General features: G+C 46.7%; 1 long non-coding RNA gene across 1 annotated transcript; it reads right to left on the reverse strand.

Moving 5' to 3' along the window:
* Window positions 1–634: 634 nt before the first annotated feature.
* On the reverse strand, window positions 635–6,917 carry LOC109382268 (uncharacterized). Its single transcript, XR_002123909.1, has 5 exons — window positions 6,523–6,917; window positions 4,453–4,661; window positions 3,758–3,833; window positions 2,116–2,299; window positions 635–1,608 (listed from the first exon to the last, which is right to left on the reverse strand). It is a non-coding gene; the product is annotated as an uncharacterized LOC109382268 (long non-coding RNA).
* Between the last annotated feature and the right edge of the window lie 4,644 nt (window positions 6,918–11,561).

The following is an 11,561-nucleotide window of genomic DNA, read 5'->3' on the forward strand; positions in this document are numbered from 1 at the left end:
TTTTTTTTTTTTTTTTTTTTTTTTTTTGCTACAGGACTTGTCAAAGTCTTTAATATGCCAACAACATTTCTAAATCTTCCATAGGGGGGTATCATATACAGTGTGCCCCAAACATATTTGCCTAATGACTAGCCTTTTTCCAATAGTAATAATAAGAACAATAACAGTGTTAACTATTTATCGAGTACCTACAATGTGTTAGACTTTGTGCCAAATGTTTTGCATTGCGCTGTAGTCAGCTATGATTGTGACAATGCTGCATAACAAACAAGCCACGAGTATCAATGGCTGCCATCAATAATATTCTTTCTCACTCATTGGCCAGTGATTAGCTGGTGTGCCTCTGCTTCAGGCTGTGGATTGAGTTCCATTCTGCAATCTGTGTCTGTCACTCTGGCACCCAAGTTAAAGCTTCGTCAGCTACCCAAGGCATGCTTTTCTCATGGTTCAGGGCAGGAGTGCAAAAGAGCAAAGCAAAACTTTACAAGCACACTTAAAGTTCTCTTTTCTGATGAAGCACGTGTTCTATCTACTCATATCCATTGGCCAAAGTAAGCCATAGGGCAAAAACCCTTAAGTCAACAGGACAAGGAAGTCTACCCCTGACACGGTAAACCACAGCAAGGGTGAAAAAGATAAAAAGAAGTCTACACAAATAATACAATCTACAACCATTGTCTATATGCATTACCTCATTTAGTTCTCATGACAGCTATATGTGATAGGTATTCACATCATTTGACAGGTTAACAACAACAACAACAAAAAAAGACAAAAGCTGACGTTCAGAGATTAAGCAACTTGTTGGGGGTCACACAAGCCTAGGTGTCAGGCCTAGGTCTTGAACGATCTGAATCCTTTTTAGGGTAGCTATGGAAATGTCATTTGACTTTAACGTTCCTTGATTTCATATTTCCTTTCATTCTTCGGTGACATTTGCCCACTTATTTTCAATGCAATGAAATGTTTTATGACGCTTTAGCCCAGAAGCTCACCTATAAACCCACAGCATGTATGTACATCCTTAGATTATTAATATTACATGAGCCCTGTTCCTAATTTACTATGAAATCCAAGGTTGTCATCTTTAGAGCTGTGTCTCCTGTAAGTAGAAATTGCACTCGGCGATGAAACAAGTAAATGTGAATTTATGGATGTAGGCAACCCTGTGGGGAGTTCACCCATATGCTCTCAGCACACACCCTTCTTTTGTATGCTGATGGCTTCCTAGCACAAGCATTTGCATCTCCGCACCCGAGAGCTCCCCCTGGCCTTAGCACACAGGGTAGATCAGCAGTCCGGGGAGCTGACGTATCCGGGAGTGGCCCTCAAATAATGATAGACTGAAGTTGGAGGAAAGATACTCCAGCTTCCGGTCCCCCAGGTGGGACAACTCCAAGACACGCTCTGAGAGATGTCCCCAGAAGGACTGAGCCTCAATTTTCCACAGCAACAACCTGCTCATGAACATGGTCTGAATTGGTTGCTTTTCTTGCAAATGTCTCTACTTAAGGGTGCTTCCTGGGATCACCTCCAAAAGCAGAACAAAACAAAAATGACTGGCACTCAGATCCTCGTCTCTGGGTCTGCTTTCTGGGGGAACTCCACCTGAGACAATAGATGAATATTATTAACAAAAATAGAGGTGTGGTTGTCTACCCATTCCGTACTTGCTTGCATTTTTTTTTCATGCCTTTTTTTTAGGGAGGGAGCACAGAGGCCCTGATACAAACTGTGGATACTCTCAAGAGAAAAACGCACAATCACACAAAATGCACTTTGCCCAGACCTCTGTGGCCCCAGGTTGATTTTTTCCAAGATGGAGGCACACAGAAAAGAAGCTACAAGTAAGTCAGTCTCAGGGACCAGAGAGCCCAGAGCGCTAACTCTGGGGAAGGCTCCTAGACAACTGCTGAGCTCATACTCCCTTCCGTTTCTGACTTAGCTGCCTTTGGGAACCTCATCCTTCATAGCTCTAAAAACTAGACTAAGGAAACAAACCCACCCCACCCCCACCCCGCCGCGCGAGGACCTGCTGTAGGAAATTCCTCATTCTGCGACTGGGGAGGATGCTTAGGGTTGTTTAGGTTGCTTATCTGCTGGCCTCGTGTTCACCTCTCCTGTAGCTCCTTGACGCCTTCGCCTTCCATGACGTCACCACGGACTTCAAAGGCTTCCCCACCCTTGGAAGTGACTCGTGGGTGTGTGGGTGCTGGGAGGAGAAAGTTGCAGGGAACGCTCCAGCCTCTGGCCTCCTGACAAGGAGGGAGGGCTATTGCAGAGGCCAGAATTTCTCCAGCTAGAAGGGGGAGGGCAACACATTAGGATAAGTCGAACGCCCACCATCCCCCTGTAAGGCCATCCTCCCTGTTTTCGGGTTACAGCTCCCCACTCCACATTCATTATCCTGGCTTGGCAATATGATAGCGGGGGCGGGGAGAGAAATGGGTTAGAAAAGCCACCGTCAGCCAGGCTCGAATTGGAATCCAGGGCTCCATGGAGAATGACTTCACTTGTCTACTCCACGCTTGGCTCAGCTGTAAAATAGGAAATTGGTATCTTTCTTGCCGGGATGCTTTAATGATCAAATGGGCATGCTACAATCAAGCGCGGATGCGACCAGAGCACATAGTAGGTGCTCCATGATTGCCAACCTTTATTGCTGTTGCTGTTATTAACTACGTCCCCAAAAGGCCCCTGGCTAAGTCCCTCACTGAACTTAACTCCATTTTTATGTTTTTCGCTCCTTTCCTGGCAAACCAGAGTAGGTCATTCATCTTGCTTCCCCAGCGCCCCCACCCCCACCCTGCAAATCCTTCCTCGATTGAAACATTCTCCTGGGGTTTTCCCAGAGCCATGCTACCACCTGGAATTATCCCAGTGGCCCCTATGTGGAGCAATAAGATCTTTCTTTATGAAAAAGACAGCCCCAGGAAAAAAAAAATGTGAAAGCGTTTTAGATGTGCCCTTTTGGTCCGTCCAGAACAATATCCCCTCTATGGGGGCTGCGTCGTAAATATCTTTCTTGCTTATCCTAGCCTAGGAAGTTTCCAGGGCCAAAAGATTGCTTTCTTCCCATTTATTTATGGGAAGACTTTTAAAATTCCACTCTTTGGGTTTGTAAAGCCCATTATAGACAGGGAAGATGAGAAAGGTTGACTAAAGCCAGTTACCTTATTATTGTTCAGTGCCTCAGTTTCCACATCTGGAAATATGGCATAACCTACTTTACTAATGATGAGTACTACTAATAAGACTATTACTACCATTAATAATAATATCAAGCCAAACAAAATAATAAAATAATAATAATAATATCAAGAGTAACAGCTCACAGTTACAGAGGGTTCACTTAGTATGTTCGAGGCACTGTGCTAAGGGTTTAATAACCCTGTGAGAGGTAGGTCAGCACTATCGTCCCCATTTCTCAGATGAGAAAACTGAAGTTCAGGCAGGTTGTATAAACCCAATCAAGGTTGTATGAGAGTAACAGGTGGAGCCGGGATTTGAACCGAGGTCAGTTGGACCCAAAGCCTTAATCACCCCCCAACAAACCACCACCCAGAGGCTGTTCCCATAGTGATCAAGGATCCAATCAGAAAAACCCATGCAGTGAGACCAGAGCCGCTGGGCGAGATGGGTTTGCCTTTTCCTTCTATTATTTTTATTATACGATCAGATTACCCTAGTAACTACCAGCCCCCGCGGCCCAAACAGGCGGTAACCAGGATTCAATGAGTGTTACTGTCAGCCTTACCCAAGAACTAATAACACAACATCTGCGCCTTTTCGTGAGCTTCCAGTCCCTTGGAGCCATGAGCAAACTCATTCTCCTATAAAAACAGAGCAGGCAAATTGGTTTTAGAGCAGCTGTCTCCATTATCTGGAGGCAAGGAAAAGCTGGGGATAGCTCTCTTGGGATCCCGCCCAGTTTAGCTGTCCCGCTGTGAAAAACCCCGGGATGAGTGACTGGTGAGTTAATTCTCTTAGCACCAGTGGAGGGTGGGCACGGGCTGCCTCCAGCCTTGGCTTCAGAATGGACATGTCCCCAAGGTCCTCTGAGAAGCTATAAGCTGACCTCCAGAAGAACTAGCCGTCAGTGCCTCTAATGCCCAGCTGGAAAGAGCTCCCCAGAGCTCCTGCTGGGCGGACTCAGTTCCCCGTGCTCCTGGGCTGGTCAGTAGTCTCTACCTTTATTCTGCTCAGCTTGAGGCTAGAAGCCTGATTCCTTGATGTTTCTCTCCGACAAGGGAGACCTGGCAGTGAGCAGTCCAGCAGCCAGAAGACTCCCCTAGACCTTCCTGTTGGGGCCTCATTCTCAGCCATCAAATCTCAACCCACTTGTCACCTCCTCTGAGAAGCCTTCCCTGACCACCTGACCTAGAGTAGGTTCCACCCAGGGATGCTCTGTTACATCACCCACTTCATTTCCTTTTTACTATGAGAAATTACCTTCTTTGTAAGTCATTTGATGGCTTGTTGCCAGCGTTCCCCCACTAGAATACAAGCCACAAGAAGGCAGGTTCCTTGTCTGTCTTGTTCACGTCTGTCTTTCCAGAATTTATAACGATACTTGGCATGAAAACAGGATTCGTTGAATGAGTGAAATCAGCAAATGAATAACTGGCCGGATGTGAGATGGAAGATGAGTACCCATTTGGCTGTTGGAGGAGAGGAAAGGCTGGTGAAAGCAAAGCAAAACAGACATGCCAGCAGTCCTGTGAGCTTCCGGGACCCTCCCCACACCCTCACACCCCACCAGGGCCCTTTTCTCTGTCTCTCCTGGGCAGTCAGGTCTCCTGTCTGAGTTCCTGGAAAGAAAGAGCACGGTTTCATTTGGCTTTTCTCCCCTCATGAGATAGAGCAGAGCTGGGGCGTCTGACTCCCTGGGTTTAAACCCCATCACTCATGTGTGATTTTTGACAGTTTACTTGTGCTCTCTAAAGCGCAGCTTCCGCGTCAGTAAATGAGGATCATAATAGAACTTGTCTCATAGAATCAATGTGAGGATTAAATAAGACAGCTGTGTATAGTCTAGGCCAAGCTCAGTAATTATATTAATTACTATTGTCACTAAACGTTTTAACATCTTAAATGTGTTCTTACTAAGTGTTTTAATCTGTATAAATGTACTATTAGCTATTCTAATGTTTTTAAATGTGTTATTAAGACATGGTTTCATGTTTAAAATGTATGGTTATAAAATGTTTTCATTTTCGACATATCCTTTTTCATAGATGCTGAATAAGTAAATGTTTTTAAATGAATGTTTTTGGTCTCGGCCTGTCTGATTCCCACCTCGCGGAAAACTGAGCACTTGGACCCCCAAACTTGCACTATGATAGCCCCATTTCTGTTTCTAGTCTTAAACCCTTATTCTCGAATGCTTGTTTCTTTCCTTGCAGAAGGGCCTAAAATGGGCTTGCATATGACAGAGCAGCAAGAACAACAGCTTTGAAGTCAAACAGATAGGGGCTCAAATTCTGACCTGCCACCTATCTCGTTAAGCTTTTCTTTTACTGTGTGCAAAAAAAGACCCAGCAAATCAATTACCTATTAGGTCCATTATGAGGGTTAACTGTGAGAGCGTAGGGGAGAGGACTCAGTCAAGGTTGCACATAATTCTTGAGCACCTACTATGTGCCAGCCCCAGGGCTAGGGGCTGGGAATAGCTCCATGAACAAGCGGGACAGAAGTTGGCCCTCAGGGGGCCTCAGTGCAATAAGCGTCTATCTTTTCCTTCCGAGCACATGATTCCACCTCCCGCCGGAGCCCAAGATTCTCGAGTCCTTGTCTGGCCTGTGGGGTCTCTGCTTCCTCTGGTGTTCTTTCTCCTCCATCCAACTGACAGTGGCAGACATTTACAGAATGTGCAAAGCTGAGCGTTCAGGGCACGCCATACTAAAAAGACATGACCTTGAATGGTGGGCAACTAAGAGCCGGAGCCACCTTGTGATGGTGGCTGTGCTGTGCCGCCCAGATCCTCCCTCAGGACTAAAGGATTTGTTTCCTCACCTGCCAGGAGTGTTGCCAGCTGATGGCTCTTAGCTGACAGCCTCTCTGAAAATTGCCCTTGGCGGAAGGAAGCCCTTTCTCCCAAGGTCGCACCCCCTCCTTAGGGCAGCCCACACCCAGCAACTGGTCCATGCTGGCCTCCTTCTTGCAACTCAGGACAACTCGAAAGGGCCATCCCCGTTTCAGCACTTCCCGTGGGGTTAGCCTTGGCCTTGTTGTAACCACATCCCAGCTCCATGTCTCTCACTGCCTAATATTGTTCCCGTCCCTCTCTTTCCATAGCTGTTGGTCCCAAGGGCCAATACATGTCCCGTACCCTCATCTCCCTCTCAGAGTCAGCCCTGCAAAATGAACCCATCGTCTCCTCAACACCATAGGATCCTCAGTGCCGTGCATGTGGGCAGACTCAATAGCTACAGAATAAATGGTGTCTTTTTTAGGATGGCTGGGACTGCAAGCAACAGAAATTCAAGTCAAAGTCGCTTAAGCAACATGGGAGAAGTGTACCTCAAGTATCCAAAAAGTCAGAGCGTGTTGACGTCCTCAGAACTTGGTCTCTCGCTCTCTCTCTCTTTTTGCTCAGCTCTGTTCTCTTCCCTGTTAATTCTGTTCCCAGTCCTGCCTTCTTCCCACGGTGGCCTCCTGGAACTTCAGGCTTACACATCCACCCAACTTCAAAACCTGCAGCAAGAGAGAGCCTCCCTTTCCCAACAGCATCAGCAAAAGTACCAAGGCTGAGTCTCATTGACCTGTTTTAAAGTCACATGACCATTTCTAAACCAATCACTGTGAATTTCACTAGGGAATGGAATCCTCTGATTGGCCAGGCTTGGGGTAGCTCTATCTACACCCTAGGAGCTAATGAGTACGGTCAACTCCACCTAAAACACAATGAGAGTAAAGAATAGGCAGGTCTGTAAAGGAAAATTGAGGGAATTTTACCAGAAAAAAAGAGGAAATGAATGTGGGATAGTAAAAACTGCAAAAGGACCACTACAGAGTTTGTGCAAAGAAAATCTATCTCATAATTTCAGTTACTCCACCTTCTTTCCATCACCCACACTTCCCAGCACTTAGGTCTTTCTGGATACACTACAGTCCTCCCTGAAGGCATAAACGATGCTGTCAGCCAAGAAATTTTATAGGCATTCTACCCATCAACGGACAGAAAAGTTTCAATAAGCAGGAATCTTAAAAAGTGCCTGCCAGCTTCCTATTATCCTTACAAATCCAGCTCTAATGTCACAACCTCCTGGAATTCCTTCCTGGATCTTTCCAGAAAGTGATTTTCCAATCACTCTTTTCAGGGTTTCCTCCATTCCCAACTGTACTGGCTCCCTCAGGTGCCCTTATCAGACAATACTTTCATCCGTTTGCTTATTTAAATGTCTCCTTCACTGACCTATAACGATATACACAATGGCGCTTTCCAGAGGGATACTCTCCAGACAATAGAAACTAAATATGCACTTATTTATTCAGGCTCCAACTGGTTGATGGGAGTTTGGCTAAGATGTGCAAAACCGGCTAAAAGAAGCATTAACAACAGTTTGTGGAAATTCTAGAACTTTTCTCTTTGGCAGAGCTGGGCATGATCTTTGGGTAACAGTTGGCAACAAGCAGGGGTGACAATTGCTTATGTTTGGAAACACTTGTGTGTGCATGCCCTTTATCCATGTGTAATACTAGTATCATCAGTAGTCATTATTTGATGGCTCATTTGTAAAGCTCATGGTGTGCAGCAGCCCCTGAGGTAGGCCCCTTACCTATATCATCCTATTAATGCCTAATGACATTCAGAGGGCGCTATCACTCATTTCATAGTTGAGTAAGCCGAGACTCTCTCAGAGAGGTTAAGTAACTTGCTCAAGGCTGCACAGCTAGTAGGGAGTGGAGCCGAAACTCCAACGCATGTGCGTTTAGCTCTAAAATCCTTGATATTAAGCATGAAATTAGTATAACACTTGCATTCTTACAAGTGAGGCAAGCAAAGAAGACTTACTAATCCCCACTTTACAGATGGGAACTTGAGGTAGAGACATAAAATTCACAAGCAATCGCCAATATGCGTATGTCCAAAAGGGCACAAGGACCAGCTAAGCTCCTGGAAGAGAGTGTTCTTATTAATTCAGAAAAAGAGAGCGAGGTTCAGAGATCAGCAAGCTGGAGGAACACTGACTCTCCCAGCGATGTCTGGTTTCAGACACGTGTGTGCATTAAGCACTTGGCACCAAGTAGACGCTTGGATGGACGTGAGCTGAAACTGAAGCAATGGACGCCAGCAAGCACGGAGGGCTCCTGACAGGTTGGATATTTCACGTGGGACCATTCATCCACATGATGAATGCAAGGCAGCAAGTCTGAGCCCTGGGTCCCACCGAAACCAGCATGTATGGGAGAAGCCCTCCGCACCCCCCCAGGCTCCTCCGCACTTGGGTTTGGAGCCAGCTCTCCCAGCACTGGCTGTCTGGCCCTTCCCCCCTCCTCCTTCAGCAATGAGCTCTGCTGTGGAACCTTATCAAGTGTTTCCTGACCCAGCAGTAAGCACCTAACATCGCCTGTACTCACCCTGCCCACCCCCCCCCCTGCCCCACGCACCTTGGCTACAATATCTCCTCCTCATAAATCACGCAGCCATATTAACTGTCTCTCAATCAATCTCTTCCAGGTGTGGGCTCAGGCAGTCTCTCAAGGCAAGTGTCTCTCCCCTCAAGGCTTAGGCGTTAAGAGCCCCCTCGTCTGGGAACAGTTTAAAGCCAGATAGCCTCTCTCTCTTCTCAGGGTCTCTTGGTTCAGCCTTGAGACCCCCAGGATCAACAAAGACTGCAGAGAGCTTCAAGAAACCCGGGAGAGGGTCAAACGGACTCTGGAGGCCTAAGATGATGGTGTTTATCAACACCCTAGGCCTGGTAAATATGAGCCACTTGATTTTTCTACCAGCAAATATTCCACAGGCAGGATGGAAACCCCAAAGCTGAGGCTTGAAGGGAAAAGTGTTGGGTCTCCCAAACCCAACTGTAAATAGTAGTTAGTTTCAGAGAGTCCATTCATGGTTATCTGCCCCCTTTTTGGACATGTTGGTGGGTGTGGTAGAGAAAATGCTGGGTTCATAAAATTCCATTGCAATCTTTTATTTCCCAGGATCCCTTGCGAGGTCGAAGACATGTGACCAGGTCCTGGCCAATGAGAGGGAGACAGAAGTATATCCACGTCTTCCAGGCTTAGCCATGAGACTCCCTGCGCAACATCTATAATCTTCTGCTCTTTCCTCGATGACTTAGGATGCTATTTGCTTAAGATGGAGGGAGCCTGGATCACTGAGCCACCACTTGGAGGAGAACAGCCAAAGATGGCTGCCCAAGGCATATTAGACTGTGTTTGAAAGTGAGACTGTTGAAGCCGCTGAGTTTGGGGGGTTTGTCACTGCAGCATTACCTAGCCTACCCTGAGCAGTACAATTAGGTTCAGGAAAGTCCACCAGCTTGTGAAATATGACTACAACCCACTGATGTACCACCTCCCATGCCCCAACTTTACTTGTAAATGCCACAGCGGCTGTGATTAGCAGTCTGTATGTCTGATGGCAAGAAGAATCGCCCATTGGGAATATCCCTAGCTTATTGCAAATTGACTATCAGTTTGCCCCACAATTAGACTGTAAATTCCATCGGGGAGTCATAAAGCAGTGGTTAAGCACATGGGCTCTGGAGTCAGGTAGGCTCGGGTTAGAATATGATTAATTACTTACTAATGTGTGGACGTGGGCTTCACTTTCACTTCCTCATCTATAAACAGGGATAATGTGTGTAACAGATCCTGTGGGCTGCATACTGTGTAGCTGTGGCTCCTAGACCCCCGCATTCAAGACTGAAGGACCAACTCCCCACTGGAAGGATTGGCAACTGAGAGCCCTCAGCTGTCAGAAATTGCCTCGTCAGCAGAAAATCACCTCATCCAGGTCACACCCTTTCCTGGGACAGCCTACATCCAATGACAGGTGAATGGGGGAGGTATAAAGGTCTGACACCCCCTGACCCTACTTGGGACAACACTGAAGCATCATCCCAGCTTCAGAGTTTGTGGTGGACAGACTCTAAGATGCTCCCCCCCATTATCCCTGCCTCTCGATGCTCATGTCCTTGTATTAATATTGGGTTGTCGGAAAAGTCATGACACATTTTTACAACAAAAAACAGAAAAAAATACGTCATGACTTTTCCGACAACCCAATATAATCCCCTCCCTATGAGAACGGGTAGAACCTGTGACTTGCTGCTTCTAACAACTGAACATGGCGAAGGTCACAGAATGTCACTTCTGTGATTACATCACATAAGATAGTAATGTCTGTCTTTTTCTTTTTTCTTTTTTCTTTTTTCTTTTTTTTTTTTTAAATTTTATTGGGAAATGGGGGAAGGGGACATGCCAAGTAGTTGTTCTTCAATCTTCGTTGTGGAGGGCGCCAGTCACCATCTAGCTTCCCGTCAGCAGCTCGTGGCCTCTAAGTTCAAGGTGCCAAGTTCAGTCTTAATTGTGGGCAAGCGTAGCCCACCATCGAACAGGCAATCTTGTTGTTACACCAGCTGAGCCACCCTGCCACATGTTGGCAGCTCAGCAGCAGCTCATCTTGGGCGCAGCGTCACTGGCCCATGTGGGAATTGAACTGGCAGCCCTGTTGCTCAGAGCTCACGCTCTTAAGCCAACTCTTAACCAACTGAGCCACTTGGCCAGCCCCATTGTCTGTCTTCTTAGCAGACTCTTTCTCCTTTGCTGGCTTTAATGAAGCAAGTGGCCTTTTTATGGAGGCCTCCTGCCAACAACCAGCAAGACACTGAGGCCACCATTTCTACAACCGCCAAGAAACTGAATTCTGCCAACACCCATGTGGGGCTTAGAAATAGGTCCTTCCCCAGTCGAGCCTTCAGGTGAGACTCCAGCCAGGTCCAGCCCCTTCATTGCAGCTCTGTGAGAAACCCTGAATCAGAGGACAAGAGAAATTTTGCCTGGACTCCTGACCTGCCGAAAAGGTGAGATGCTAAATGTGTGCTACTTGAAGCTGCTAAGTTTGTAATTAATATAAAGATCTCTGTGGGATCAGCTAAAATCTTCTTTAAGACTGCATTACAGCCCAATTCCTCCTTCTGCCCATCCTGCTTCCTTTCCTTCTCCTCCACAATTTTTGACCCCAAGAGCACCCCCTAAAAAACCTCTTGCACGCTAAACTCCATCTCAAGGTCTGCTTCTCAGAGAACCCAGCCTGTGACACCAATCCAAGACCCACTGGTTCCCTTTTCCACTTGGTTGACAAACCCCTGAGTTTGTTGGCAGAATCATCCTCAAAGTGACCCTATGTTTCTGGATAGGCTGGCCCCAGTCCCTCGGTAGAATCGTACTTAGACTAAGCCTATTATGAAAATCCCGTTCTTCGTGCTGGTGATTCTTTTAGGAAGAGACCACCCCTGAGCCAATTCTGACCAATGAGATTTGAGAAGGTGTGTGTTAGGAGCTTCTAGGAAATAGACAAAGGGGGACAGCCTCTCCTCTGC

Source organism: Hipposideros armiger, unplaced genomic scaffold (genome assembly GCF_001890085.2).
Source record: "Hipposideros armiger isolate ML-2016 unplaced genomic scaffold, ASM189008v1 scaffold_62, whole genome shotgun sequence".
In the NCBI taxonomy this organism is placed as follows: Eukaryota; Metazoa; Chordata; class Mammalia; order Chiroptera; family Hipposideridae; genus Hipposideros; species Hipposideros armiger.